Raw genomic sequence first — 21,695 nt, forward strand, 5'->3', positions numbered from 1 at the left:
GGAGGTTTAAAAACTGAAGTGACCTTAACATCAGAAGGCTCCAGTGAGGATCGAACTCACGACCCCTGGTTTACAAGACCAGTGCTCTGGCCACTGAGCTATGAAGCCATTGTTCACATTTTTCTGACTTGGATCGAGCATCTAATTTGTGATTCGTTGCGTTAAAGACCATAGCCGAAGTACGGAAGCCACTTTTCAAATTTGTCTTAACTTTGCTGTGCGTTCAACTATATTACTTGTTTTGGACAACTAGTGAAATTCAAGAGATGGTTTTTATGACTCAAGTTCTACATCTAAAGTGACAAAAGCATTTGAAGGCTTCAGATGAGGTTCGAACTCACGACCCCTGGTTTACGAGACCAGTGCTCTTGCCACTGAGCTATGAAGCCCTTAAAAAGGGTTTTACACACTCCTTTGTTAATTAGTCAATTTTACATTTGGATAACTAGTCTAGTTCTTGACTATTGTATTTATTGGTGACCCAGAAAAAGTTCCACCAATTATTTTTACATTCATGCCATCAAAAGAGCAAATGGAATGAGGAATAAGTCATTTCTCTCAACAGCTAGAGTCAAGTCAACTCTTGTTTAAAAATAAATCGCATATGACAAAGCTCAAACGTGAGATGAACATTATCGAGGGAGGTTTAAAAACTGAAGTGACCTTGACATCAGAAGGCTCCAGTGAGGATCGAACTCACGACCCCTGGTTTACAAGACCAGTGCTCTGGCCACTGAGCTATGAAGCCATTGTTCAAATTTTTCTGACTTGGACTATATTACTTGTTAAGGAAAACTAGTGAAATTCAGGAGATGGTTTTTATGACTCAAGTTCTAAATCTAAAGTGAGAAAAGTATTTGAAGGCTTCAGTGAGGTTCAAACTCACGACCCCTGATATACAAGAGCAGTGCTCTTGCCACTGAGCTATGGAGCCCTTAAAGTAGGTTTTACACACTCCTTTGTTACTTAGTAAATATTTCATTTGGATAAGTAGTCTAGTCCTTGACTATTGTATTTATTGGTGACACAGAAAATGTTCAACAAATTTTTTTTACATTCATGCCATCAAAAGAGCAAATGGAATGAGGAAGAAGTCATTTCTCTCAACTGCTACAGTCAAGTCAACTCTTCTTTAAAAATAAGTCAAATATGACAAGGCTCAAATGTGAGATGAACATTATCGAGGAGGTTTAAAAACAGAAGTGACATTAACATCAAAAGGCTCCAGTGAGGATCGAACTCACGACCCCTGGTTTACAAGACCAGTGCTCTGTCCACTGAGCTATGAAGCCATTGTTCACATTTTTCTGACTTGGATCGAGCATCCAATTTGTGATTCGTTGCGTTAAAGACCATAGCCCAAAGTACTGAAGCCACTTTTCAAATTTGTCTTAACTTTGCTTTGCGTTCAACTATATTACTTGTTTTGGACAACTAGTGAAATTCAAGAGATGGTTTTTATGACTCAAGTTCTACATCTAAAGTGACAAAAGCATTTGAAGGCTTCAGTGAGGTTCGAACTCACGACCCCTGGTTTACGAGACCAGTGCTCTTGCCACTGAGCTATGAAGCCCTTAAAAAGGGTTTTACACACTCCTTTGTTAATTAGTCAATTTTACATTTGGATAAGTAGTCTAGTTCTTGACTATTGGATTTATTGGTGACCCAGAAAATGTTCCACCAATTTTTTTTACATTCATGCCGTCAAAAGAGCAAATGGAATGAGGAAGAAGTCATTTCTCTCAACAGCTAGAGTCAAGTCAACTCTTCTTTAAAAATAAGTCACATATGACAAAGCTCAAACGTGAGATGAACATTATCGAGGGAGGTTTAAAAACTGAAGTGACCTTAACATCAGAAGGCTCCAGTGAGGATCGAACTCACGACCCCTGGTTTACGAGACCAGTGCTCTGGCCACTGAGCTATGAAGCCCTTAAAAAGGGTTTACTACACTCCTTTGTTAGTTAGTCAATATTACATTTGGATAAGTAGTCTAGTTCTTGACTATTGGATTTATTGGTGACCCAGAAAATGTTCCACCAATTTTTTTTACATTCATGCCGTCAAAAGAGCAAATGGAATGTAGGAAGAAGTCATTTCTCTCAACAGCTAGAGTCAAGTCAACTCTTCTTTAAAAATAAGTCACATATGACAAAGCTCAAATGTGAGATGAACATTATCGAGGGAGGTTTAAAAACTGAAGTGACCTTAACATCAGAAGGCTCCAGTGAGGATCGAACTCACGACCCCTGGTTTACAAGACCAGTGCTCTGGCCACTGAGCTATGAAGCCATTGCTCACATTTTTCTGATTTGGATCGAGCATCCAATTTGTGATTTGTTGCGTTAAAGACCATAGCCCTAAGTACTGAAGCCACTTTTCAAATTTGTCTTAACTTTGCTGTGCGTTCAACTATATTACTTGTTTTGGACAACTAGTGAAATTCAAGAGATGGTTTTTATGACTCAAGTTCTAAATCTAAAGTGAGAAAAGTATTTGAAGGCTTCAGTGAGGTTCAAACTCACGACCCCTGATTTACCAGACCAGTGCTCTTGCCACTGAGCTATGGAGCCTTTAAAGTGGGTTTTACACACTCCTTTGTTACTTAGTCAATATTACATTTGGATAAGTAGTCTAGTTCTTGACTATTGTATTTATTGGTGACCCAGAAAATGTTCCACCAATTTTTTTTAAATTAATGCCGTCAAAAGAGCAAATGGAATGAGGAAGAAGTCATTTCTCTCAACAGCTAGAGTCAAGTCAACTCTTCTTTAAAAATAAGTCACATATGACAAAGCTCAAACGTGAGATGAACATTATCGAGGGAGGTTTAAAAACTGAAGTGACCTTAACATCAGAAGGCTCCAGTGAGGATCGAACTCACGACCCCTGGTTTACAAGACCAGTGCTCTGGCCACTGAGCTATGAAGCCCTTAAAATGGGGTTTACTTACTCCTTTGTTACTTAGTCAATATTACATTTGGATAACTAGTCTAGTTCTTGACTATTGTATTTATTGGTGACCCAGAAAATGTTCCACCAATTATTTTTACATTCATGCCGTCAAAAGAGCAAATGGAATGAGGAAGAAGTCATTTCTCTCAACAGCTAGAGTCAAGTCAACTCTTCTTTAAAAATAAGTCACATATGACAAAGCTCAAACGTGAGATGAACATTATCGAGGGAGGTTTAAAAACTGAAGTGACCTTAACATCAGAAGGCTCCAGTGAGGATCGAACTCACGACCCCTGGTTTACAAGACCAGTGCTCTGTCCACTGAGCTATGAAGCCATTGTTCACATTTTTCTGACTTGGATCGAGCATCCAATTTGTGATTCGTTGCGTTAAAGACCATAGCCCTAAGTACTGAAGCCACTTTTCAAATTTGTCTTAACTTTGCTGTGCGTTCAACTATATTACTTGTTTTGGAAAACTAGTGAAATTTAAGAGATGGTTTTTATGACTCATGTTCTACATCTAAAGTGACAGAAGTATTTCAAGACTTCAGTGAGGTTCTAACTCACGACCACTGGTTTACGAGACCAGTGCTCTTGCCACTGAGCTATGAAGCCCTTAAAAAGGGTTTTACACACTCCTTTGTTAGTTAGTCAATATTACATTTGGATAAGTAGTCTAGTTCTTGACTATTGGATTTATTGGTGACCCAGAAAATGTTCCACCAATTTTTTTTACATTCATGGCGTCAAAAGAGCAAATGGAATGAAGAAGAAGTCATTTCTCTCAACAGCTAGAGTCAAGTCAACTCTTCTTTAAAAATAAGTCACACATGACAAAGCTCAAACGTGAGATGAACATTATCGAGGGAGGTTTAAAAACTGAAGTGACCTTAACATCAGAAGGCTCCAGTGAGGATCGAACTCACGAACCCTGGTTTACAAGACCAGTGCTCTGTCCACTGAGCTATGAAGCCATTGCTCACATTTTTCTGACTTGGATCGAGCATCCAATTTGTGATTCGTTGCGTTAAAGACCATAGCCCTAAGTACTGAAGCCACTTTTCAAATTTGTCTTAACTTTGCTGTGCGTTCAACTATATTACTTGTTTTGGACAACTAGTGAAATTCAAGAGATGGTTTTTATGACTCAAGTTCTACATCTAAAGTGACAAAAGCATTTGAAGGCTTCAGTGAGGTTCGAACTCACGACCCCTGGTTTACGAGACCAGTGCTCTTGCCACTGAGCTATGAAGCCCTTAAAAAGTGTTTTCCACACTCCTTTGTTAATTAGTCAATTTTACATTTGGATAATTAGTCTAGTTCTTGACTATTGGATTTATTGGTGACCCAGAAAATGTTCCACCAATTTTTTTTACATTCATGCCGTCAAAAGAGCAAATGGAATGAGGAAGAAGTCATTTCTCTCAACAGCTAGAGTCAAGTCAACTCTTCTTTAAAAGTAAGTCACATATGACAAAGCTCAAACGTGAGATGAACATTATCGAGGGAGGTTTAAAAACTCAAGTGACCTTGACATCAGAAGGCTCCAGTGAGGATCGAACTCACGACCCCTGGTTTACAAGACCAGTGCTCTGTCCACTGAGCTATGAAGCCATTGCTCACATTTTTCTGATTTGGATCGAGCATCCAATTTGTGATTCGTGCGTTAAAGACCATAGCCCTAAGTACTGAAGCCACTTTTCAAATTTGTCTTAACTTTGCTGTGCGTTCAACTATATTACTTGTTTTGGACAACTAGTGAAATTCAAGAGATGGTTTTTTATGACTCAAGTTCTACATCTAAAGTGACAAAAGCATTGAAGGCTTCAGTGAGGTTCGAACTCACGACCCCTGGTTTACGAGACCAGTGCTCTTGCCACTGAGCTATGAAGCCCTTAAAAAGGGTTTTACACACTCCTTTGTAATAGTCAATTTTACATTTGGATAATTAGTCTAGTTCTTGACTATTGGATTTATTGGTGACCCAGAAATGTTCCACCAATTTTTTTTACATTCATGCCGTCAAAAGAGCAAATGGAATGAGGAAGAAGTCATTTCTCTCAACAGCTAGAGTCAAGTCAACTCTTCTTTAAAAATAAGTCACATATGACAAAGCTCAAACGTGAGATGAACATTATCGAGGGAGGTTTAAAAACTGAAGTGACCTTAACATCAGAAGGCTCCAGTGAGGATCGAACTCACGACCCCTGGTTTACGAGACCAGTGCTCTTGCCACTGAGCTATGAAGCCCTTAAAAAGGGTTTTACACACTCCTTTGTTAGTTAGTCAATATTACATTTGGATAAGTAGTCTAGTTCTTGACTATTGGATTTATTGGTGACCCAGAAAATGTTCCACCAATTTTTTTTACATTCATGCCGTCAAAAGAGCAAATGGAATGAGGAAGAAGTCATTTCTCTCAACAGCTAGAGTCAAGTCAACTCTTCTTTAAAAATAAGTCACATATGACAAAGCTCAAATGTGAGATGAACATTATCGAGGGAGGTTTAAAAACTGAAGTGACCTTAACATCAGAAGGCTCCAGTGAGGATCGAACATCACGACCCCTGGTTTACAAGACCAGTGCTCTGTCCACTGAGCTATGAAGACATTGCTCACATTTTTCTGATTTGGATCGAGCATCCAATTTGTGATTCGTTGCGTTAAAGACCATAGCCCTAAGTACTGAAGCCACTTTTCAAATTTGTCTTAACTTTGCTGTGCGTTCAACTATATTACTTGTCTTGGACAACTAGTGAAATTCAAGAGATGGTTTTTATGACTCAAGTTCTACATCTAAAGTGACAAAAGCATTTGAAGGCTTCAGTGAGGTTCGAACTCACGACCCCTGGTTTACGAGACCAGTGCTCTTGCCACTGAGCTATGAAGCCCTTAAAAAGTGTTTTCCACACTCCTTTGTTAATTAGTCAATTTTACATTTGGATAATTAGTCTAGTTCTTGACTATTGGATTTATTGGTGACCCAGAAAATGTTCCACCAATTTTTTTTACATTCATGCCGTCAAAAGAGCAAATGGAATGAGGAAGAAGCCATTTCTCTCAACAGCTAGAGTCAAGTCAACTCTTCTTTAAAAGTAAGTCACATATGACAAAGCTCAAACGTGAGATGAACATTATCGAGGGAGGTTTAAAAACTCAAGTGACCTTGACATCAGAAGGCTCCAGTGAGGATCGAACTCACGACCCCTGGTTTACAAGACCAGTGCTCTGGCAACTGAGCTATGAAGCCCTTAAAATGAGGTTTACTTACTCCTTTGTTACTTAGTCAATATTACATTTGGATAACTAGTCTAGTTCTTGACTATTGTATTTATTGGTGACCCAGAAAATGTTCCACCAATTATTTTTACATTCATGCCATCAAAAGAGCAAATGGAATGAGGAAGAAGTCAATTTCTCTCAACTGCTACAGTCAAGTCAACTCTTCTTGAAAAATAAGTCAAATATGACAAGGCTCAAATGTGAGATGAACATTATCGAGGAGGTTTAAAAACAGAAGTGACATTAACATCAGAAGGCTCCAGTGAGGATCGAACTCACGACCCCTGGTTTACAAGACCAGTGCTCTGTCCACTGAGCTATGAAGCCATTGTTCACATTTTTCTGACTTGGATCGAGCATCCAATTTGTGATTCGTTGCGTTAAAGACCATAGCCCTAAGTACTGAAGCCACTTTTCAAATTTGTCTTAACTTTGCTGTCCGTTCAACTATATTACTTGTTTTGGACAGCTAGTGAAATTCAAGAGATGTTTTTTATGACTCAAGTTCTACATCTAAAGTGACAAAAGCATTTGAAGGCTTCAGTGAGGTTCGAACTCACGACCCCTGGTTTACGAGACCAGTGCTCTTGCCACTGAGCTATGAAGCCCTTAAAAAGTGTTTTACACACTCCTTTGTTAGTCAGTTTTACATTTGGATAATTAGTCTAGTTCTTGACTATTGGATTTATTGGTGACCCAGAAAATGTTCCACCCATTTTTTTTACATTCATGCCGTCAAAAGAGCAAATGGAATGAGGAAGAAGTCATTTCTCTCAACAGCTAGAGTCAAGTCAACTCTTCTTTAAAAATAAGTCACATATGACAAAGCTCAAACGTGAGATGAACATTATCGAGGGAGGTTTAAAAACTGAAGTGACCTTAACATCAGAAGGCTCCAGTGAGGATCGAACTCACGACCCCTGGTTTACGAGACCAGTGCTCTTGCCACTGAGCTATGAAGCCCTTAAAAAGGGTTTTACACACTCCTTTGTTAGTTAGTCAATATTACATTTGGATAAGTAGTCTAGTTCTTGACTATTGGATTTATTGGTGACCCAGAAAATATTCCACCAATTTTTTTTACATTCATGCCGTCAAAAGAGCAAATGGAATGAAGAAGAAGTCATTTCTCTCAACAGCTAGAGTCAAGTCAACTCTTCTTTAAAAATAAGTCACATATGACAAAGCTCAAACGTGAGATGAACATTATCGAGGGAGGTTTAAAAACTGAAGTGACCTTAACATCAGAAGGCTCCAGTGAGGATCGAACTCACGACCCCTGGTTTACAAGGCCAGTGCTCTGTCCACTGAGCTATGAAGACATTGCTCACATTTTTCTGATTTGGATCGAGCATCCAATTTGTGATTCGTTGCGTTAAAGACCATAGCCCTAAGTACTGAAGCCACTTTTCAAATTTGTCTTAACTTTGCTGTGCGTTCAACTATATTACTTGTTTTGGACAACTAGTGAAATTTAAGAGATGGTTTTTATGACTCAAGTTCTACATCTAAAGTGACAAAAGCATTTGAAGGCTTCAGTGAGGTTCGAACTCACGACCCCTGGTTTACGAGACCAGTGCTCTTGCCACTGAGCTATGAAGCCCTTAAAAAGTGTTTTCCACACTCCTTTGTTAATTAGTCAATTTTACATTTGGATAATTAGTCTAGTTCTTGACTATTGGATTTATTGGTGACCCAGAAAATGTTCCACCAATTTTTTTTACATTCATGCCGTCAAAAGAGCAAATGGAATGAGGAAGAAGTCATTTCTCTCAACAGCTAGAGTCAAGTCAACTCTTCTTTAAAAGTAAGTCACATATGACAAAGCTCAAACGTGAGATGAACATTATCGAGGGAGGTTTAAAAACTCAAGTGACCTTGACATCAGAAGGCTCCAGTGAGGATCGAACTCACAACCCCTGGTTTACAAGACCAGTGCTCTGGCAACTGAGCTATGAAGCCCTTAAAATGAGGTTTACTTACTCCTTTGTTACTTAGTCAATATTACATTTGGATAACTAGTCTAGTTCTTGACTATTGTATTTATTGGTGACCCAGAAAATGTTCCACCAATTTTTTTTACATTCATGCCGTCAAAAGAGCAAATGGAATGAAGAAGAAGTCATTTCTCTCAACAGCTACAGTCAAGTCAACTCTTCTTTAAAAATAAGTCAAATATGACCAGTGCTCTTGCCACTGAGCTATGAAGCCCTTAAAAGGGTTTTACACACTCCTTTGTTAGTCAATTTTACATTTGGATAATTAGTCTAGTTCTTGACTATTGGATTTATTGGTGACCCAGAAAATGTTCCACCAATTTTTTTTACATTCATGCCATCAAAAGAGCAAATGGAATGAGGAAGAAGTCATTTCTCTCAACTGCTACAGTCAAGTCAACTCTTCTTTAAAAATAAGTCAAATATGACAAGGCTCAAATGTGAGATGAACATTATCGAGGAGGTTTAAAAACAGAAGTGACATTAACATCAGAAGGCTCCAGTGAGGATCGAACTCACGACCCCTGGTTTACAAGACCAGTGCTCTGTCCACTGAGCTATAAAGGCATTGTTCACATTTTTATGACTTGGATCGAGCATCCAATTTGTGATTCGTTGCGTTAAAGACCATAGCCCTAAGTACTGAAGCCACTTTTCAAATTTGTCTTAACTTTGCTTTGCGTTCAACTATATTACTTGTTTTGGACAACTAGTGAAATTCAAGAGATGGTTTTTATGACTCAAGTTCTACATCTAAAGTGACAAAAGCATTTGAAGGCTTCAGTGAGGTTCGAACTCACGACCCTGGTTTACAAGACCAGTGCTCTGGCCACTGAGCTATGAAGCCCTTAAAATGAGGTTTACTTACTCCTTTGTTACTTAGTCAATATTACATTTGGATAACTAGTCTAGTTCTTGACTATTGTATTTATTGGTGACCCAGAAAATGTTCCACCAATTATTTTTACATTCATGCCATCAAAAGAGCAAATGGAATGAGGAAGAAGTCATTTCTCTTACCTGCTACAGTCAAGTCAACTCTTCTTTAAAAATAAGTCACATATGACAAAGCTCAAACGTGAGATGAACATTATCGAGGGAGGTTTAAAAACTGAAGTGACCTTAACATCAGAAGGCTCCAGTGAGGATCGAACTCACGACCCCTGGTTTACGAGACCAGTGCTCTTGCCACTGAGCTATGAAGCCCTTAAAAAGGGTTTTACACACTCCTTTGTTAGTTAGTCAATATTACATTTGGATAAGTAGTCTAGTTCTTGACTATTGGATTTATTGGTGACCCAGAAAATGTTCCACCAATTTTTTTTACATTCATGCCGTCAAAAGAGCAAATGGAATGAGGAAGAAGTCATTTCTCTCAACAGCTAGAGTCAAGTCAACTCTTCTTTAAAAATAAGTCACATATGACAAAGCTCAAATGTGAGATGAACATTATCGAGGGAGGTTTAAAAACTGAAGTGACCTTAACATCAGAAGGCTCCAGTGAGGATCGAACATACGACCCCTGGTTTACAAGCTATGAAGACATTGCTCACATTTTTCTGATTTGGATCGAGCATCCAATTTGTGATTCGTTGCGTTAAAGACCATAGCCCTAAGTACTGAAGCCACTTTTCAAATTTGTCTTAACTTTGCTGTGCGTTCGACTATATTACTTGTCTTGGACAACTAGTGAAATTCAAGAGATGGTTTTTATGACTCAAGTTCTACATCTAAAGTGACAAAAGCACTTGAAGGCTTCAGTGAGGTTCGAACTCACGACCCCTGGTTTACGAGACCAGTGCTCTTGCCACTGAGCTATGAAGCCCTTAAAAAGTGTTTTCCACACTCCTTTGTTAATTAGTCAATTTTACATTTGGATAATTAGTCTAGTTCTTGACTATTGGATTTATTGGTGACCCAGAAAATGTTCCACCAATTTTTTTTACATTCATGCCGTCAAAAGAGCAAATGGAATGAGGAAGAAGTCATTTCTCTCAACAGCTAGAGTCAAGTCAACTCTTCTTTAAAAGTAAGTCACATATGACAAAGCTCAAACGTGAGATGAACATTATCGAGGGAGGTTTAAAAACTCAAGTGACCTTGACATCAGAAGGCTCCAGTGAGTATCGAACTCACGACCCCTGGTTTACAAGACCAGTGCTCTGGCAACTGAGCTATGAAGCCCTTAAAATGAGGTTTACTTACTCCTTTGTTACTTAGTCAATATTACATTTGGATAACTAGTCTAGTTCTTGACTATTGTATTTATTGGTGACCCAGAAAATGTTCCACCAATTATTTTTACATTCATGCCATCAAAAGAGCAAATGGAATGAGGAAGAAGTCATTTCTCTCAACTGCTACAGTCAAGTCAACTCTTCTTGAAAAATAAGTCAAATATGACAAGGCTCAAATGTGAGATGAACATTATCGAGGGAGGTTTAAAAACTGAAGTGACCTTAACATCAGAAGGCTCCAGTGAGGATCGAACTCACGACCCCTGGTTTACAAGACCAGTGCTCTGGCCACTGAGCTATGAAGCCATTGTTCACATTTTTCTGACTTGGATCGAGCATCTAATTTGTGATTCGTTGCGTTAAAGACCATAGCCGAAGTACGGAAGCCACTTTTCAAATTTGTCTTAACTTTGCTGTGCGTTCAACTATATTACTTGTTTTGGACAACTAGTGAAATTCAAGAGATGGTTTTTATGACTCAAGTTCTACATCTAAAGTGACAAAAGCATTTGAAGGCTTCAGAGAGGTTCGAACTCACGACCCCTCGTTTACGAGACCAGTGCTCTTGCCACTGAGCTATGAAGCCCTTAAAAAGGGTTTTACACACTCCTTTGTTAATTAGTCAATTTTACATTTGGATAACTAGTCTAGTTCTTGACTATTGTATTTATTGGTGACCCAGAAAAAGTTCCACCAATTATTTTTACATTCATGCCATCAAAAGAGCAAATGGAATGAGGAATAAGTCATTTCTCTCAACAGCTAGAGTCAAGTCAACTCTTGTTTAAAAATAAATCGCATATGACAAAGCTCAAACGTGAGATGAACATTATCGAGGGAGGTTTAAAAACTGAAGTGACCTTGACATCAGAAGGCTCCAGTGAGGATCGAACTCACGACCCCTGGTTTACAAGACCAGTGCTCTGGCCACTGAGCTATGAAGCCATTGTTCAAATTTTTCTGACTTGGACTATATTACTTGTTAAGGAAAACTAGTGAAATTCAAGAGATGGTTTTTATGACTCAAGTTCTAAATCTAAAGTGAGAAAAGTATTTGAAGGCTTCAGTGAGGTTCAAACTCACGACCCCTGATATACAAGAGCAGTGCTCTTGCCACTGAGCTATGGAGCCCTTAAAGTAGGTTTTACACACTCCTTTGTTACTTAGTAAATATTTCATTTGGATAAGTAGTCTAGTCCTTGACTATTGTATTTATTGGTGACACAGAAAATGTTCAACAATTTTTTTTTACATTCATGCCATCAAAAGAGCAAATGGAATGAGGAAGAAGTCATTTCTCTCAACTGCTACAGTCAAGTCAACTCTTCTTTAAAAATAAGTCAAATATGACAAGGCTCAAATGTGAGATGAACATTATCGAGGAGGTTTAAAAACAGAAGTGACATTAACATCAAAAGGCTCCAGTGAGGATCGAACTCACGACCCCTGGTTTACAAGACCAGTGCTCTGTCCACTGAGCTATGAAGCCATTGTTCACATTTTTCTGACTTGGATCGAGCATCCAATTTGTGATTCGTTGCGTTAAAGACCATAGCCCAAAGTACTGAAGCCACTTTTCAAATTTGTCTTAATTTTGCTTTGCGTTCAACTATATTACTTGTTTTGGACAACTAGTGAAATTCAAGAGATGGTTTTTATGACTCAAGTTCTACATCTAAAGTGACAAAAGCATTTGAAGGCTTCAGTGAGGTTCGAACTCACGACCCCTGGTTTACGAGACCAGTGCTCTTGCCACTGAGCTATGAAGCCCTTAAAAAGGGTTTTTCACACTCCTTTGTTAATTAGTCAATTTTACATTTGGATAAGTAGTCTAGTTCTTGACTATTGGATTTATTGGTGACCCAGAAAATGTTCCACCAATTTTTTTTACATTCATGCCGTCAAAAGAGCAAATGGAATGAGGAAGAAGTCATTTCTCTCAACAGCTAGAGTCAAGTCAACTCTTCTTTAAAAATAAGTCACATATGACAAAGCTCAAACGTGAGATGAACATTATCGAGGGAGGTTTAAAAACTGAAGTGACCTTAACATCAGAAGGCTCCAGTGAGGATCGAACTCACGACCCCTGGTTTACAAGACCAGTGCTCTGGCCACTGAGCTATGAAGCCCTTAAAATGGGGTTTACTTACTCCTTTGTTATTTAGTCAATATTACATTATGATAACTAGTATAGTTCTTGACCATTGTATTTATTGGTGACCCAGAAAATGTTCCACCAATTATTTTTACATTCATGCCGTCAAAAGAACAAATGGAATGAGGAAGAAGTCATTTCTCTCAACAGCTAGAGTCAAGTCAACTCTTCTTTAAAAATAAGTCACATATGACAAAGCTCAAACGTGAGATGAACATTATCGAGGGAGGTTTAAAAACTGAAGTGACCTTAACATCAGAAGTCTCCAGTGAGGATCAAACTCACGACCCCTGGTTTCCAAGACCAGTGCTCTGGCCACTGAGCTATGAAGCCATTGTTCACATTTTTCTGACTTGGAATATATATTTTTTGTTTACGATAACTAGTGAAATAAGAGAGATGGTTTTTATGACTCAAGTTCTAAATCTAAAGTGAGAAAAGTATTTGAAGGCTTCAGTGAGGTTCAAACTCACGACCCCTGATTTACCAGACCAGTGCTCTTGCCACTGAGCTATGGAGCCTTTAAAGTGGATTTTACACACTCCTTTGTTACTTAGTCAATATTACATTTGGATAAGTAGTCTAGTTCTTGACTATTGTATTTAATGGTGACCCAGAAAATGTTCCACCAATTTTTTTTAAATTAATGCCGTCAAAAGAGCAAATGGAATGAGGAAGAAGTCATTTCTCTCAACAGCTAGAGTCAAGTCAACTCTTCTTTAAAAATAAGTCACATATGACAAAGCTCAAACGTGAGATGAACATTATCGAGGGAGGTTTAAAAACTGAAGTGACCTTAACATCAGAAGGCTCCAGTGAGGATCGAACTCACGACCCCTGGTTTACAAGACCAGTGCTCTGGCCACTGAGCTATGAAGCCCTTAAAATGGGGTTTACTTACTCCTTTGTTACTTAGTCAATATTACATTTGGATAACTAGTCTAGTTCTTGACTATTGTATTTATTGGTGACCCAGAAAATGTTCCACCAATTATTTTTACATTCATGCCGTCAAAAGAGCAAATGGAATGAGGAAGAAGTCATTTCTCTCAACAGCTAGAGTCAAGTCAACTCTTCTTTAAAAATAAGTCACATATGACAAAGCTCAAACGTGAGATGAACATTATCGAGGGAGGTTTAAAAACTGAAGTGACCTTAACATCAGAAGTCTCCAGTGAGGATCAAACTCACGACCCCTGGTTTCCAAGACCAGTGCTCTGTCCACTGAGCTATGAAGCCATTGTGCACATTTTTCTGACTTGGATCGAGCATCCAATTTGTGATTCGTTGCGTTAAAGACCATAGCCCTAAGTACTGAAGCCACTTTTCAAATTTGTCTTAACTTTAATGTGCGTTCAACTATATTACTTGTTTTGGACAACTAGTGAAATTCAAGAGATGGTTTTTATGACTCAAGTTCTACATCTAAAGTGACAAAAGCATTTCAAGACTTCAGTGAGGTTCGAACTCACGACCCCTGGTTTACGAGACCAGTGCTCTTGCCACTGAGCTATGAAGCCCTTAAAAAGGGTTTTACACACTCCTTTGTTAGTTAGTCAATATTACATTTGGATAAGTAGTCTAGTTCTTGACTATTGGATTTATTGGTGACCCAGAAAATGTTCCACCAATTTTTTTTACATTCATGCCGTCAAAAGAGCAAATGGAATGAAGAAGAAGTCATTTCTCTCAACAGCTAGAGTCAAGTCAACTCTTCTTTAAAAATAAGTCACACATGACAAAGCTCAAACGTGAGATGAACATTATCGAGGGAGGTTTAAAAACTGAAGTGACCTTAACATCAGAAGGCTCCAGTGAGGATCGAACTCACGAACCCTGGTTTACAAGACCAGTGCTCTGTCCACTGAGCTATGAAGCCATTGCTCACATTTTTCTGACTTGGATCGAGCATCCAATTTGTGATTCGTTGCGTTAAAGACCATAGCCCTAAGTACTGAAGCCACTTTTCAAATTTGTCTTAACTTTGCTGTGCGTTCAACTATATTACCTGTTTTGGACAACTAGTGAAATTCAAGAGATGGTTTTTATGACTCAAGTTCTACATCTAAAGTGACAAAAGCATTTGAAGGCTTCAGTGAGGTTCGAACTCACGACCCCTGGTTTACGAGACCAGTGCTCTTGCCACTGAGCTATGAAGCCCTTAAAAAGGGTTTTACACACTCCTTTGTTAATTAGTCAATTTTACATTTGGATAAGTAGTCTAGTTCTTGACTATTGGATTTACTGGTGACCCAGAAAATGTTCCACCAATTTTTTTTACATTCATGCCGTCAAAAGAGCAAATGGAATGAAGAAGAAGTCATTTCTCTCAACAGCTAGAGTCAAGTCAACTCTTCTTTAAAAATAAGTCACATATGACAAAGCTCAAACGTGAGATGAACATTATCGAGGGAGGTTTAAAAACTGAAGAGACCTTAACATCAGAAGGCTCCAGTGAGGATCGAACTCACGACCCCTGGTTTACAAGACCAGTGCTCTGGCCACTGAGCTATGAAGCCATTGTTCACATTTTTCTGACTTGGATCGAGCATCCAATTTGTGATTCGTTGCGTTAAAGACCATAGCCCTAAGTACTGAAGCCACTTTTCAAATTTGTCTTAACTTTGCTGTGCGTTCAACTATATTACTTGTTTTGGACAACTAGTGAAATTCAAGAGATGGTTTTTATGACTCAAGTTCTACATCTAAAGTGACAAAAGCATTTGAAGGCTTCAGAGAGGTTCGAACTCACGACCCCTGGTTTACGAGACCAGTGCTCTTGCCACTGAGCTATGAAGCCCTTAAAAGGGTTTTACACACTCCTTTGTTAATTAGTCAATTTTACATTTGGATAACTAGTCTAGTTCTTGACTATTGTATTTATTGGTGACCCAGAAAAAGTTCCACCAATTATTTTTACATTCATGCCATCAAAAGAGCAAATGGAATGAGGAATAAGTCATTTCTCTCAACAGCTAGAGTCAAGTCAACTCTTGTTTAAAAATAAATCGCATATGACAAAGCTCAAACGTGAGATGAACATTATCGAGGGAGGTTTAAAAACTGAAGTGACCTTGACATCAGAAGGCTCCAGTGAGGATCGAACTCACGACCCCTGGTTTACAAGACCAGTGCTCTGGCCACTGAGCTATGAAGCCATTGTTCAAATTTTTCTGACTTGGACTATATTACTTGTTAAGGAAAACTAGTGAAATTCAAGAGATGGTTTTTATGACTCAAGTTCTAAATCTAAAGTGAGAAAAGTATTTGAAGGCTTCAGTGAGGTTCAAACTCACGACCCCTGATATACAAGAGCAGTGCTCTTGCCACTGAGCTATGGAGCCCTTAAAGTAGGTTTTACACACTCCTTTGTTACTTAGTCAATATTACATTTGGATAAGTAGTCTAGTTCTTGACTATTGTATTTATTGGTGACCCAGAAAATGTTCAACCAATTTTTTTTACATTCATGCCATCAAAAGAGCAAATGGAATGAGGAAGAAGTCATTTCTCTCAACTGCTACAGTCAAGTCAACTCTTCTTTAAAAATAAGTCAAATATGACAAGGCTCAAATGTGAGATGAACATTATCGAGGAGGTTTAAAAACAGAAGTGACATTAACATCAAAAGGCTCCAGTGAGGATCGAACTCAAGACCCCTGGTTTACAAGACCAGTGCTCTGTCCACTGAGCTATGAAGCCATTGTTCACATTTTTCTGACTTGGATCGAGCATCCAATTTGTGATTCGTTGCGTTAAAGACCATAGCCCTAAAGTACTGAAGCCACTTTTCAAATTTGTCTTAACTTTGCTTTGCGTTCAACTATATTACTTGTTTTGGACAACTAGTGAAATTCAAGAGATGGTTTTTATGACTCAAGTTCTACATCTAAAGTGACAAAAGCATTTGAAGGCTTCAGTGAGGTTCGAACTCACGACCCCTGGTTTACGAGACCAGTGCTCTTGCCACTGAGCTATGAAGCCCTTAAAAAGGGTTTTACACACTCCTTTGTTAATTAGTCAATTTTACATTTGGATAAGTAGTCTAGTTCTTGACTATTGGATTTATTGGTGACCCAGAAAATGTTGCACCAATTTTTTTTACATTCATGCCGTCAAAAGAGCAAATGGAATGAGGAAGAAGTCATTTCTCTCAACAGCTAGAGTCAAGTCAACTCTTCTTTAAAAATAAGTCACATATGACAAAGCTCAAACGTGAGATGAACATTATCGAGGGAGGTTTAAAAACTGAAGTGACCTTAACATCAGAAGGCTCCAGTGAGGATCGAACTCACGAACCCTGGTTTACAAGACCAGTGCTCTGGCCACTGAGCTATGAAGCCCTTAAAATGGGGTTTACTTACTCCTTTGTTACTTAGTCAATATTACATTTGGATAACTAGTCTAGTTCTTGACTATTGTATTTATTGGTGACCCAGAAAATGTTCCACCAATTATTTTTACATTCATGCCGTCAAAAGAGCAAATGGAATGAGGAAGAAGTCATTTCTCTCAACAGCTAGAGTCAAGTCAACTCTTCTTTAAAAATAAGTCACATATGACAAAGCTCAAACGTGAGATGAACATTATCGAGGGAGGTTTAAAAACTGAAGTGACCTTAACATCAGAATTCTCCAGTGAGGATCAAACTCACGACCCCTGGTTTCCAAGACCAGTGCTCTGTCCACTGAGCTATGAAGCCATTGTGCACATTTTTCTGACTTGGATCGAGCATCCAATTTGTGATTCGTTGCGTTAAAGACCATAGCCCTAAGTACTGAAGCCACTTTTCAAATTTGTCTTAACTTTAATGTGCGTTCAACTATATTACTTGTTTTGGACAACTAGTGAAATTCAAGAGATGGTTTTTATGACTCATGTTCTACATCTAAAGTGACAAAAGTATTTCAAGACTTCAGTGAGGTTCGAACTCACGACCCCTGGTTTACGAGACCAGTGCTCTTGCCACTGAGCTATGAAGCCCTTAAAAAGGGTTTTACACACTCCTTTGTTAGTTAGTCAATATTACATTTGGATAAGTAGTCTAGTTCTTGACTATTGGATTTATTGGTGACCCAGAAAATGTTCCACCAATTTTTTTTACATTCATGGCGTCAAAAGAGCAAATGGAATGAAGAAGAAGTCATTTCTCTCAACAGCTAGAGTCAAGTCAACTCTTCTTTAAAAATAAGTCACACATGACAAAGCTCAAACGTGAGATGAACATTATCGAGGGAGGTTTAAAAATTGAAGTGACCTTAACATCAGAAGGCTCCAGTGAGGATCGAACTCACGACCCCTGGTTTACAAGGCCAGTGCTCTGTCCACTGAGCTATGAAGACATTGCTCACATTTTTCTGATTTGGATCGAGCATCCAATTTGTGATTCGTTGCGTTAAAGACCATAGCCCTAAGTACTGAAGCCACTTTTCAAATTTGTCTTAACTTTGCTGTGCGTTCAACTATATTACTTGTTTTGGACAACTAGTGAAATTTAAGAGATGGTTTTTATGACTCAAGTTCTACATCTAAAGTGACAAAAGCATTTGAAGGCTTCAGTGAGGTTCGAACTCACGACCCCTGGTTTACGAGACCAGTGCTCTTGCCACTGAGCTATGAAGCCCTTAAAAAGTGTTTTCCACACTCCTTTGTTAATTAGTCAATTTTACATTTGGATAATTAGTCTAGTTCTTGACTATTGGATTTATTGGTGACCCAGAAAATGTTCCACCAATTTTTTTTACATTCATGCCGTCAAAAGAGCAAATGGAATGAGGAAGAAGTCATTTCTCTCAACAGCTAGAGTCAAGTCAACTCTTCTTTAAAAGTAAGTCACATATGACAAAGCTCAAACGTGAGATGAACATTATCGAGGGAGGTTTAAAAACTCAAGTGACCTTGACAGCAGAAGGCTCCAGTGAGGATCGAACTCACAACCCCTGGTTTACAAGACCAGTGCTCTGGCAACTGAGCTATGAAGCCCTTAAAATGAGGTTTACTTACTCCTTTGTTACTTAGTCAATATTACATTTGGATAACTAGTCTAGTTCTTGACTATTGTATTTATTGGTGACCCAGAAAATGTTCCACCAATTTTTTTTACATTCATGCCGTCAAAAGAGCAAATGGAATGAAGAAGAAGTCATTTCTCTCAACAGCTACAGTCAAGTCAACTCTTCTTTAAAAATAAGTCAAATATGACCAGTGCTCTTGCCACTGAGCTATGAAGCCCTTAAAAAGGGTTTTACACACTCCTTTGTTAGTCAATTTTACATTTGGATAATTAGTCTAGTTCTTGACTATTGGATTTATTGGTGACCCAGAAAATGTTCCACCAATTTTTTTTACATTCATGCCATCAAAAGAGCAAATGGAATGAGGAAGAAGTCATTTCTCTCAACTGCTACAGTCAAGTCAACTCTTCTTTAAAAATAAGTCAAATATGACAAGGCTCAAATGTGAGATGAACATTATCGAGGAGGTTTAAAAACAGAAGTGACATTAACATCAGAAGGCTCCAGTGAGGATTCGAACTCACGACCCCTGGTTTACAAGACCAGTGCTCTGTCCACTGAGCTATAAAGGCATTGTTCACATTTTTATGACTTGGATCGAGCATCCAATTTGTGATTCGTTGCGTTAAAGACCATAGCCCTAAGTACTGAAGCCACTTTTCAAATTTGTCTTAACTTTGCTTTGCGTTCAACTATATTACTTGTTTTGGACAACTAGTGAAATTCAAGAGATGGTTTTTATGACTCAAGTTCTACATCTAAAGTGACAAAAGCATTTGAAGGCTTCAGTGAGGTTCGAACTCACGACCCCTGGTTTACAAGACCAGTGCTCTGGCCACTGAGCTATGAAGCCCTTAAAATGAGGTTTACTTACTCCTTTGTTACTTAGTCAATATTACATTTGGATAACTAGTCTAGTTCTTGACTATTGTATTTATTGGTGACCCAGAAAATGTTCCACCAATTATTTTTACATTCATGCCATCAAAAGAGCAAATGGAATGAGGAAGAAGTCATTTCTCTTACCTGCTACAGTCAAGTTAACTCTTCTTTAAAAATAAGTCACATATGACAAAGCTCAAACGTGAGATGAACATTATCGAGGGAGGTTTAAAAACTGAAGTGACCTTAACATCAGAAGGCTCCAGTGAGGATCGAACTCACGACCCCTGGTTTACGAGACCAGTGCTCTTGCCACTGAGCTATGAAGCCCTTAAAAAGGGTTTTACACACTCCTTTGTTAGTTAGTCAATATTACATTTGGATAAGTAGTCTAGTTCTTGACTATTGGATTTATTGGTGACCCAGAAAATGTTCCACCAATTTTTTTTACATTCATGCCGTCAAAAGAGCAAATGGAATGAGGAAGAAGTCATTTCTCTCAACAGCTAGAGTCAAGTCAACTCTTCTTTAAAAATAAGTCACATATGACAAAGCTCAAATGTGAGATGAACATTATCGAGGGAGGTTTAAAAACTGAAGTGACCTTAACATCAGAAGGCTCCAGTGAGGATCGAACATACGACCCCTGGTTTACAAGACCAGTGCTCTGTCCACTGAGCTATGAAGACATTGCTCACATTTTTCTGATTTGGATCGAGCATCCAATTTGTGATTCGTTGCGTTAAAGACCATAGCCCTAAGTACTGAAGCCACTTTTCAAATTTGTCTTAACTTTGCTGTGCGTTCGAACTATATTACTTGTCTTGGACAACTAGTGAAATTCAAGAGATGGTTTTTATGACTCAAGTTCTACATCTAAAGTGACAAAAGCACTTGAAGGCTTCAGTGAGGTTCGAACTCACGACCCCTGGTTTACGAGACCAGTGCTCTTGCCACTGAGCTATGAAGCCCTTAAAAAGTGTTTTCCACACTCCTTTGTTAATTAGTCAATTTTACATTTGGATAATTAGTCTAGTTCTTGACTATTGGATTTATTGGTGACCCAGAAAATGTTCCACCAATTTTTTTTACATTCATGCCGTCAAAAGAGCAAATGGAATGAGGAAGAAGTCATTTCTCTCAACAGCTAGAGTCAAGTCAACTCTTCTTTAAAAGTAAGTCACATATGACAAAGCTCAAACGTGAGATGAACATTATCGAGGGAGGTTTAAAAACTCAAGTGACCTTGACATCAGAAGGCTCCAGTGAGTATCGAACTCACGACCCCTGGTTTACAAGACCAGTGCTCTGGCAACTGAGCTATGAAGCCCTTAAAATGAGGTTTACTTACTCCTTTGTTACTTAGTCAATATTACATTTGGATAACTAGTCTAGTTCTTGACTATTGTATTTATTGGTGACCCAGAAAATGTTCCACCAATTATTTTTACATTCATGCCATCAAAAGAGCAAATGGAATGAGGAAGAAGTCATTTCTCTCAACTGCTACAGTCAAGTCAACTCTTCTTGAAAAATAAGTCAAATATGACAAGGCTCAAATGTGAGATGAACATTATCGAGGGAGGTTTAAAAACTGAAGTGACCTTAACATCAGAAGGCTCCAGTGAAGATCGAACTCACGACCCCTGGTTTACAAGACCAGTGCTCTGGCCACTGAGCTATGAAGCCATTGTTCACATTTTTCTGACTTGGATCGAGCATCTAATTTGTGATTCGTTGCGTTAAAGACCATAGCCGAAGTACTGAAGCCACTTTTCAAATTTGTCTTAACTTTGCTGTGCGTTCAACTATATTACTTGTTTTGGACAACTAGTGAAATTCAAGAGATGGTTTTTATGACTCAAGTTCTACATCTAAAGTGACAAAAGCATTTGAAGGCTTCAGAGAGGTTCGAACTCACGACCCCTCGTTTACGAGACCAGTGCTCTTGCCACTGAGCTATGAAGCCCTTAAAATGGGTTTTACACACTCCTTTGTTAATTAGTCAATTTTACATTTGGATAACTAGTCTAGTTCTTGACTATTGTATTTATTGGTGACCCAGAAAAAGTTCCACCAATTATTTTTACATTCATGCCATCAAAAGAGCAAATGGAATGAGGAATAAGTCATTTCTCTCAACAGCTAGAGTCAAGTCAACTCTTGTTTAA

At 38.5% G+C, this 21,695-nt stretch overlaps 61 non-coding genes across 61 annotated transcripts; all 61 read right to left on the reverse strand.

Moving 5' to 3' along the window:
• Nucleotides 1–35: 35 nt before the first annotated feature.
• Nucleotides 36–108, reverse strand: trnat-ugu (transfer RNA threonine (anticodon UGU)). Its single transcript has one exon. It is a non-coding gene; the product is annotated as a tRNA-Thr (tRNA).
• Nucleotides 109–315: 207 nt separating this feature from the next.
• On the reverse strand, nucleotides 316–389 carry trnat-cgu (transfer RNA threonine (anticodon CGU)). The gene has a single exon. It is a non-coding gene; the product is annotated as a tRNA-Thr (tRNA).
• A 286-nt stretch (nucleotides 390–675) lies between these two features.
• trnat-ugu (transfer RNA threonine (anticodon UGU)) lies at nucleotides 676–748 on the reverse strand. The gene has a single exon. It is a non-coding gene; the product is annotated as a tRNA-Thr (tRNA).
• Nucleotides 749–1,219: 471 nt separating this feature from the next.
• Nucleotides 1,220–1,292, reverse strand: trnat-ugu (transfer RNA threonine (anticodon UGU)). The gene has a single exon. It is a non-coding gene; the product is annotated as a tRNA-Thr (tRNA).
• A 208-nt stretch (nucleotides 1,293–1,500) lies between these two features.
• trnat-cgu (transfer RNA threonine (anticodon CGU)) lies at nucleotides 1,501–1,573 on the reverse strand. Its single transcript has one exon. It is a non-coding gene; the product is annotated as a tRNA-Thr (tRNA).
• A 286-nt stretch (nucleotides 1,574–1,859) lies between these two features.
• trnat-cgu (transfer RNA threonine (anticodon CGU)) lies at nucleotides 1,860–1,932 on the reverse strand. The gene has a single exon. It is a non-coding gene; the product is annotated as a tRNA-Thr (tRNA).
• Nucleotides 1,933–2,219: 287 nt separating this feature from the next.
• trnat-ugu (transfer RNA threonine (anticodon UGU)) lies at nucleotides 2,220–2,292 on the reverse strand. Its single transcript has one exon. It is a non-coding gene; the product is annotated as a tRNA-Thr (tRNA).
• Nucleotides 2,293–2,500: 208 nt separating this feature from the next.
• On the reverse strand, nucleotides 2,501–2,573 carry trnat-ggu (transfer RNA threonine (anticodon GGU)). Its single transcript has one exon. It is a non-coding gene; the product is annotated as a tRNA-Thr (tRNA).
• Nucleotides 2,574–2,859: 286 nt separating this feature from the next.
• On the reverse strand, nucleotides 2,860–2,932 carry trnat-ugu (transfer RNA threonine (anticodon UGU)). Its single transcript has one exon. It is a non-coding gene; the product is annotated as a tRNA-Thr (tRNA).
• A 286-nt stretch (nucleotides 2,933–3,218) lies between these two features.
• Nucleotides 3,219–3,291, reverse strand: trnat-ugu (transfer RNA threonine (anticodon UGU)). The gene has a single exon. It is a non-coding gene; the product is annotated as a tRNA-Thr (tRNA).
• Nucleotides 3,292–3,499: 208 nt separating this feature from the next.
• trnat-cgu (transfer RNA threonine (anticodon CGU)) lies at nucleotides 3,500–3,572 on the reverse strand. Its single transcript has one exon. It is a non-coding gene; the product is annotated as a tRNA-Thr (tRNA).
• Nucleotides 3,573–3,858: 286 nt separating this feature from the next.
• trnat-ugu (transfer RNA threonine (anticodon UGU)) lies at nucleotides 3,859–3,931 on the reverse strand. Its single transcript has one exon. It is a non-coding gene; the product is annotated as a tRNA-Thr (tRNA).
• A 208-nt stretch (nucleotides 3,932–4,139) lies between these two features.
• On the reverse strand, nucleotides 4,140–4,212 carry trnat-cgu (transfer RNA threonine (anticodon CGU)). The gene has a single exon. It is a non-coding gene; the product is annotated as a tRNA-Thr (tRNA).
• A 286-nt stretch (nucleotides 4,213–4,498) lies between these two features.
• trnat-ugu (transfer RNA threonine (anticodon UGU)) lies at nucleotides 4,499–4,571 on the reverse strand. The gene has a single exon. It is a non-coding gene; the product is annotated as a tRNA-Thr (tRNA).
• Nucleotides 4,572–4,778: 207 nt separating this feature from the next.
• Nucleotides 4,779–4,851, reverse strand: trnat-cgu (transfer RNA threonine (anticodon CGU)). The gene has a single exon. It is a non-coding gene; the product is annotated as a tRNA-Thr (tRNA).
• Nucleotides 4,852–5,134: 283 nt separating this feature from the next.
• On the reverse strand, nucleotides 5,135–5,207 carry trnat-cgu (transfer RNA threonine (anticodon CGU)). Its single transcript has one exon. It is a non-coding gene; the product is annotated as a tRNA-Thr (tRNA).
• Nucleotides 5,208–5,493: 286 nt separating this feature from the next.
• trnat-ugu (transfer RNA threonine (anticodon UGU)) lies at nucleotides 5,494–5,567 on the reverse strand. The gene has a single exon. It is a non-coding gene; the product is annotated as a tRNA-Thr (tRNA).
• A 208-nt stretch (nucleotides 5,568–5,775) lies between these two features.
• On the reverse strand, nucleotides 5,776–5,848 carry trnat-cgu (transfer RNA threonine (anticodon CGU)). The gene has a single exon. It is a non-coding gene; the product is annotated as a tRNA-Thr (tRNA).
• Nucleotides 5,849–6,134: 286 nt separating this feature from the next.
• Nucleotides 6,135–6,207, reverse strand: trnat-ugu (transfer RNA threonine (anticodon UGU)). The gene has a single exon. It is a non-coding gene; the product is annotated as a tRNA-Thr (tRNA).
• Nucleotides 6,208–6,493: 286 nt separating this feature from the next.
• On the reverse strand, nucleotides 6,494–6,566 carry trnat-ugu (transfer RNA threonine (anticodon UGU)). Its single transcript has one exon. It is a non-coding gene; the product is annotated as a tRNA-Thr (tRNA).
• A 208-nt stretch (nucleotides 6,567–6,774) lies between these two features.
• On the reverse strand, nucleotides 6,775–6,847 carry trnat-cgu (transfer RNA threonine (anticodon CGU)). Its single transcript has one exon. It is a non-coding gene; the product is annotated as a tRNA-Thr (tRNA).
• Nucleotides 6,848–7,129: 282 nt separating this feature from the next.
• trnat-cgu (transfer RNA threonine (anticodon CGU)) lies at nucleotides 7,130–7,202 on the reverse strand. Its single transcript has one exon. It is a non-coding gene; the product is annotated as a tRNA-Thr (tRNA).
• Nucleotides 7,203–7,488: 286 nt separating this feature from the next.
• Nucleotides 7,489–7,561, reverse strand: trnat-ugu (transfer RNA threonine (anticodon UGU)). Its single transcript has one exon. It is a non-coding gene; the product is annotated as a tRNA-Thr (tRNA).
• Nucleotides 7,562–7,769: 208 nt separating this feature from the next.
• On the reverse strand, nucleotides 7,770–7,842 carry trnat-cgu (transfer RNA threonine (anticodon CGU)). Its single transcript has one exon. It is a non-coding gene; the product is annotated as a tRNA-Thr (tRNA).
• Nucleotides 7,843–8,128: 286 nt separating this feature from the next.
• On the reverse strand, nucleotides 8,129–8,201 carry trnat-ugu (transfer RNA threonine (anticodon UGU)). Its single transcript has one exon. It is a non-coding gene; the product is annotated as a tRNA-Thr (tRNA).
• A 529-nt stretch (nucleotides 8,202–8,730) lies between these two features.
• Nucleotides 8,731–8,803, reverse strand: trnat-ugu (transfer RNA threonine (anticodon UGU)). The gene has a single exon. It is a non-coding gene; the product is annotated as a tRNA-Thr (tRNA).
• Nucleotides 8,804–9,011: 208 nt separating this feature from the next.
• On the reverse strand, nucleotides 9,012–9,083 carry trnat-ugu (transfer RNA threonine (anticodon UGU)). The gene has a single exon. It is a non-coding gene; the product is annotated as a tRNA-Thr (tRNA).
• Nucleotides 9,084–9,369: 286 nt separating this feature from the next.
• On the reverse strand, nucleotides 9,370–9,442 carry trnat-cgu (transfer RNA threonine (anticodon CGU)). The gene has a single exon. It is a non-coding gene; the product is annotated as a tRNA-Thr (tRNA).
• Nucleotides 9,443–9,988: 546 nt separating this feature from the next.
• On the reverse strand, nucleotides 9,989–10,061 carry trnat-cgu (transfer RNA threonine (anticodon CGU)). The gene has a single exon. It is a non-coding gene; the product is annotated as a tRNA-Thr (tRNA).
• Nucleotides 10,062–10,347: 286 nt separating this feature from the next.
• Nucleotides 10,348–10,420, reverse strand: trnat-ugu (transfer RNA threonine (anticodon UGU)). The gene has a single exon. It is a non-coding gene; the product is annotated as a tRNA-Thr (tRNA).
• Nucleotides 10,421–10,706: 286 nt separating this feature from the next.
• trnat-ugu (transfer RNA threonine (anticodon UGU)) lies at nucleotides 10,707–10,779 on the reverse strand. The gene has a single exon. It is a non-coding gene; the product is annotated as a tRNA-Thr (tRNA).
• A 207-nt stretch (nucleotides 10,780–10,986) lies between these two features.
• Nucleotides 10,987–11,059, reverse strand: trnat-cgu (transfer RNA threonine (anticodon CGU)). Its single transcript has one exon. It is a non-coding gene; the product is annotated as a tRNA-Thr (tRNA).
• Nucleotides 11,060–11,345: 286 nt separating this feature from the next.
• trnat-ugu (transfer RNA threonine (anticodon UGU)) lies at nucleotides 11,346–11,418 on the reverse strand. The gene has a single exon. It is a non-coding gene; the product is annotated as a tRNA-Thr (tRNA).
• A 471-nt stretch (nucleotides 11,419–11,889) lies between these two features.
• On the reverse strand, nucleotides 11,890–11,962 carry trnat-ugu (transfer RNA threonine (anticodon UGU)). Its single transcript has one exon. It is a non-coding gene; the product is annotated as a tRNA-Thr (tRNA).
• A 208-nt stretch (nucleotides 11,963–12,170) lies between these two features.
• Nucleotides 12,171–12,243, reverse strand: trnat-cgu (transfer RNA threonine (anticodon CGU)). The gene has a single exon. It is a non-coding gene; the product is annotated as a tRNA-Thr (tRNA).
• A 286-nt stretch (nucleotides 12,244–12,529) lies between these two features.
• On the reverse strand, nucleotides 12,530–12,602 carry trnat-ugu (transfer RNA threonine (anticodon UGU)). The gene has a single exon. It is a non-coding gene; the product is annotated as a tRNA-Thr (tRNA).
• A 286-nt stretch (nucleotides 12,603–12,888) lies between these two features.
• trnap-ugg (transfer RNA proline (anticodon UGG)) lies at nucleotides 12,889–12,961 on the reverse strand. Its single transcript has one exon. It is a non-coding gene; the product is annotated as a tRNA-Pro (tRNA).
• A 115-nt stretch (nucleotides 12,962–13,076) lies between these two features.
• Nucleotides 13,077–13,149, reverse strand: trnat-ggu (transfer RNA threonine (anticodon GGU)). Its single transcript has one exon. It is a non-coding gene; the product is annotated as a tRNA-Thr (tRNA).
• Nucleotides 13,150–13,435: 286 nt separating this feature from the next.
• On the reverse strand, nucleotides 13,436–13,508 carry trnat-ugu (transfer RNA threonine (anticodon UGU)). The gene has a single exon. It is a non-coding gene; the product is annotated as a tRNA-Thr (tRNA).
• Nucleotides 13,509–13,794: 286 nt separating this feature from the next.
• On the reverse strand, nucleotides 13,795–13,867 carry trnap-ugg (transfer RNA proline (anticodon UGG)). The gene has a single exon. It is a non-coding gene; the product is annotated as a tRNA-Pro (tRNA).
• A 208-nt stretch (nucleotides 13,868–14,075) lies between these two features.
• trnat-cgu (transfer RNA threonine (anticodon CGU)) lies at nucleotides 14,076–14,148 on the reverse strand. The gene has a single exon. It is a non-coding gene; the product is annotated as a tRNA-Thr (tRNA).
• A 286-nt stretch (nucleotides 14,149–14,434) lies between these two features.
• trnat-ugu (transfer RNA threonine (anticodon UGU)) lies at nucleotides 14,435–14,507 on the reverse strand. The gene has a single exon. It is a non-coding gene; the product is annotated as a tRNA-Thr (tRNA).
• A 208-nt stretch (nucleotides 14,508–14,715) lies between these two features.
• On the reverse strand, nucleotides 14,716–14,788 carry trnat-cgu (transfer RNA threonine (anticodon CGU)). Its single transcript has one exon. It is a non-coding gene; the product is annotated as a tRNA-Thr (tRNA).
• Nucleotides 14,789–15,074: 286 nt separating this feature from the next.
• trnat-ugu (transfer RNA threonine (anticodon UGU)) lies at nucleotides 15,075–15,147 on the reverse strand. The gene has a single exon. It is a non-coding gene; the product is annotated as a tRNA-Thr (tRNA).
• A 208-nt stretch (nucleotides 15,148–15,355) lies between these two features.
• trnat-cgu (transfer RNA threonine (anticodon CGU)) lies at nucleotides 15,356–15,428 on the reverse strand. The gene has a single exon. It is a non-coding gene; the product is annotated as a tRNA-Thr (tRNA).
• A 285-nt stretch (nucleotides 15,429–15,713) lies between these two features.
• trnat-ugu (transfer RNA threonine (anticodon UGU)) lies at nucleotides 15,714–15,786 on the reverse strand. Its single transcript has one exon. It is a non-coding gene; the product is annotated as a tRNA-Thr (tRNA).
• Nucleotides 15,787–16,257: 471 nt separating this feature from the next.
• On the reverse strand, nucleotides 16,258–16,330 carry trnat-ugu (transfer RNA threonine (anticodon UGU)). The gene has a single exon. It is a non-coding gene; the product is annotated as a tRNA-Thr (tRNA).
• A 209-nt stretch (nucleotides 16,331–16,539) lies between these two features.
• trnat-cgu (transfer RNA threonine (anticodon CGU)) lies at nucleotides 16,540–16,612 on the reverse strand. Its single transcript has one exon. It is a non-coding gene; the product is annotated as a tRNA-Thr (tRNA).
• Nucleotides 16,613–16,898: 286 nt separating this feature from the next.
• On the reverse strand, nucleotides 16,899–16,971 carry trnat-ugu (transfer RNA threonine (anticodon UGU)). Its single transcript has one exon. It is a non-coding gene; the product is annotated as a tRNA-Thr (tRNA).
• A 567-nt stretch (nucleotides 16,972–17,538) lies between these two features.
• Nucleotides 17,539–17,611, reverse strand: trnat-cgu (transfer RNA threonine (anticodon CGU)). Its single transcript has one exon. It is a non-coding gene; the product is annotated as a tRNA-Thr (tRNA).
• A 286-nt stretch (nucleotides 17,612–17,897) lies between these two features.
• trnat-ugu (transfer RNA threonine (anticodon UGU)) lies at nucleotides 17,898–17,970 on the reverse strand. The gene has a single exon. It is a non-coding gene; the product is annotated as a tRNA-Thr (tRNA).
• A 208-nt stretch (nucleotides 17,971–18,178) lies between these two features.
• trnat-cgu (transfer RNA threonine (anticodon CGU)) lies at nucleotides 18,179–18,251 on the reverse strand. The gene has a single exon. It is a non-coding gene; the product is annotated as a tRNA-Thr (tRNA).
• Nucleotides 18,252–18,537: 286 nt separating this feature from the next.
• Nucleotides 18,538–18,610, reverse strand: trnat-ugu (transfer RNA threonine (anticodon UGU)). Its single transcript has one exon. It is a non-coding gene; the product is annotated as a tRNA-Thr (tRNA).
• Nucleotides 18,611–19,140: 530 nt separating this feature from the next.
• Nucleotides 19,141–19,214, reverse strand: trnat-ugu (transfer RNA threonine (anticodon UGU)). Its single transcript has one exon. It is a non-coding gene; the product is annotated as a tRNA-Thr (tRNA).
• Nucleotides 19,215–19,422: 208 nt separating this feature from the next.
• On the reverse strand, nucleotides 19,423–19,495 carry trnat-ugu (transfer RNA threonine (anticodon UGU)). Its single transcript has one exon. It is a non-coding gene; the product is annotated as a tRNA-Thr (tRNA).
• Nucleotides 19,496–19,781: 286 nt separating this feature from the next.
• On the reverse strand, nucleotides 19,782–19,854 carry trnat-cgu (transfer RNA threonine (anticodon CGU)). The gene has a single exon. It is a non-coding gene; the product is annotated as a tRNA-Thr (tRNA).
• A 286-nt stretch (nucleotides 19,855–20,140) lies between these two features.
• trnat-ugu (transfer RNA threonine (anticodon UGU)) lies at nucleotides 20,141–20,213 on the reverse strand. Its single transcript has one exon. It is a non-coding gene; the product is annotated as a tRNA-Thr (tRNA).
• A 209-nt stretch (nucleotides 20,214–20,422) lies between these two features.
• On the reverse strand, nucleotides 20,423–20,495 carry trnat-cgu (transfer RNA threonine (anticodon CGU)). Its single transcript has one exon. It is a non-coding gene; the product is annotated as a tRNA-Thr (tRNA).
• A 286-nt stretch (nucleotides 20,496–20,781) lies between these two features.
• Nucleotides 20,782–20,854, reverse strand: trnat-ugu (transfer RNA threonine (anticodon UGU)). Its single transcript has one exon. It is a non-coding gene; the product is annotated as a tRNA-Thr (tRNA).
• A 286-nt stretch (nucleotides 20,855–21,140) lies between these two features.
• On the reverse strand, nucleotides 21,141–21,213 carry trnat-ugu (transfer RNA threonine (anticodon UGU)). Its single transcript has one exon. It is a non-coding gene; the product is annotated as a tRNA-Thr (tRNA).
• A 207-nt stretch (nucleotides 21,214–21,420) lies between these two features.
• Nucleotides 21,421–21,493, reverse strand: trnat-cgu (transfer RNA threonine (anticodon CGU)). Its single transcript has one exon. It is a non-coding gene; the product is annotated as a tRNA-Thr (tRNA).
• Between the last annotated feature and the right edge of the window lie 202 nt (nucleotides 21,494–21,695).

Source organism: Denticeps clupeoides, chromosome 1 (genome assembly GCF_900700375.1).
Source record: "Denticeps clupeoides chromosome 1, fDenClu1.1, whole genome shotgun sequence".
NCBI classification, from domain to species: Eukaryota; Metazoa; Chordata; class Actinopteri; order Clupeiformes; family Denticipitidae; genus Denticeps; species Denticeps clupeoides.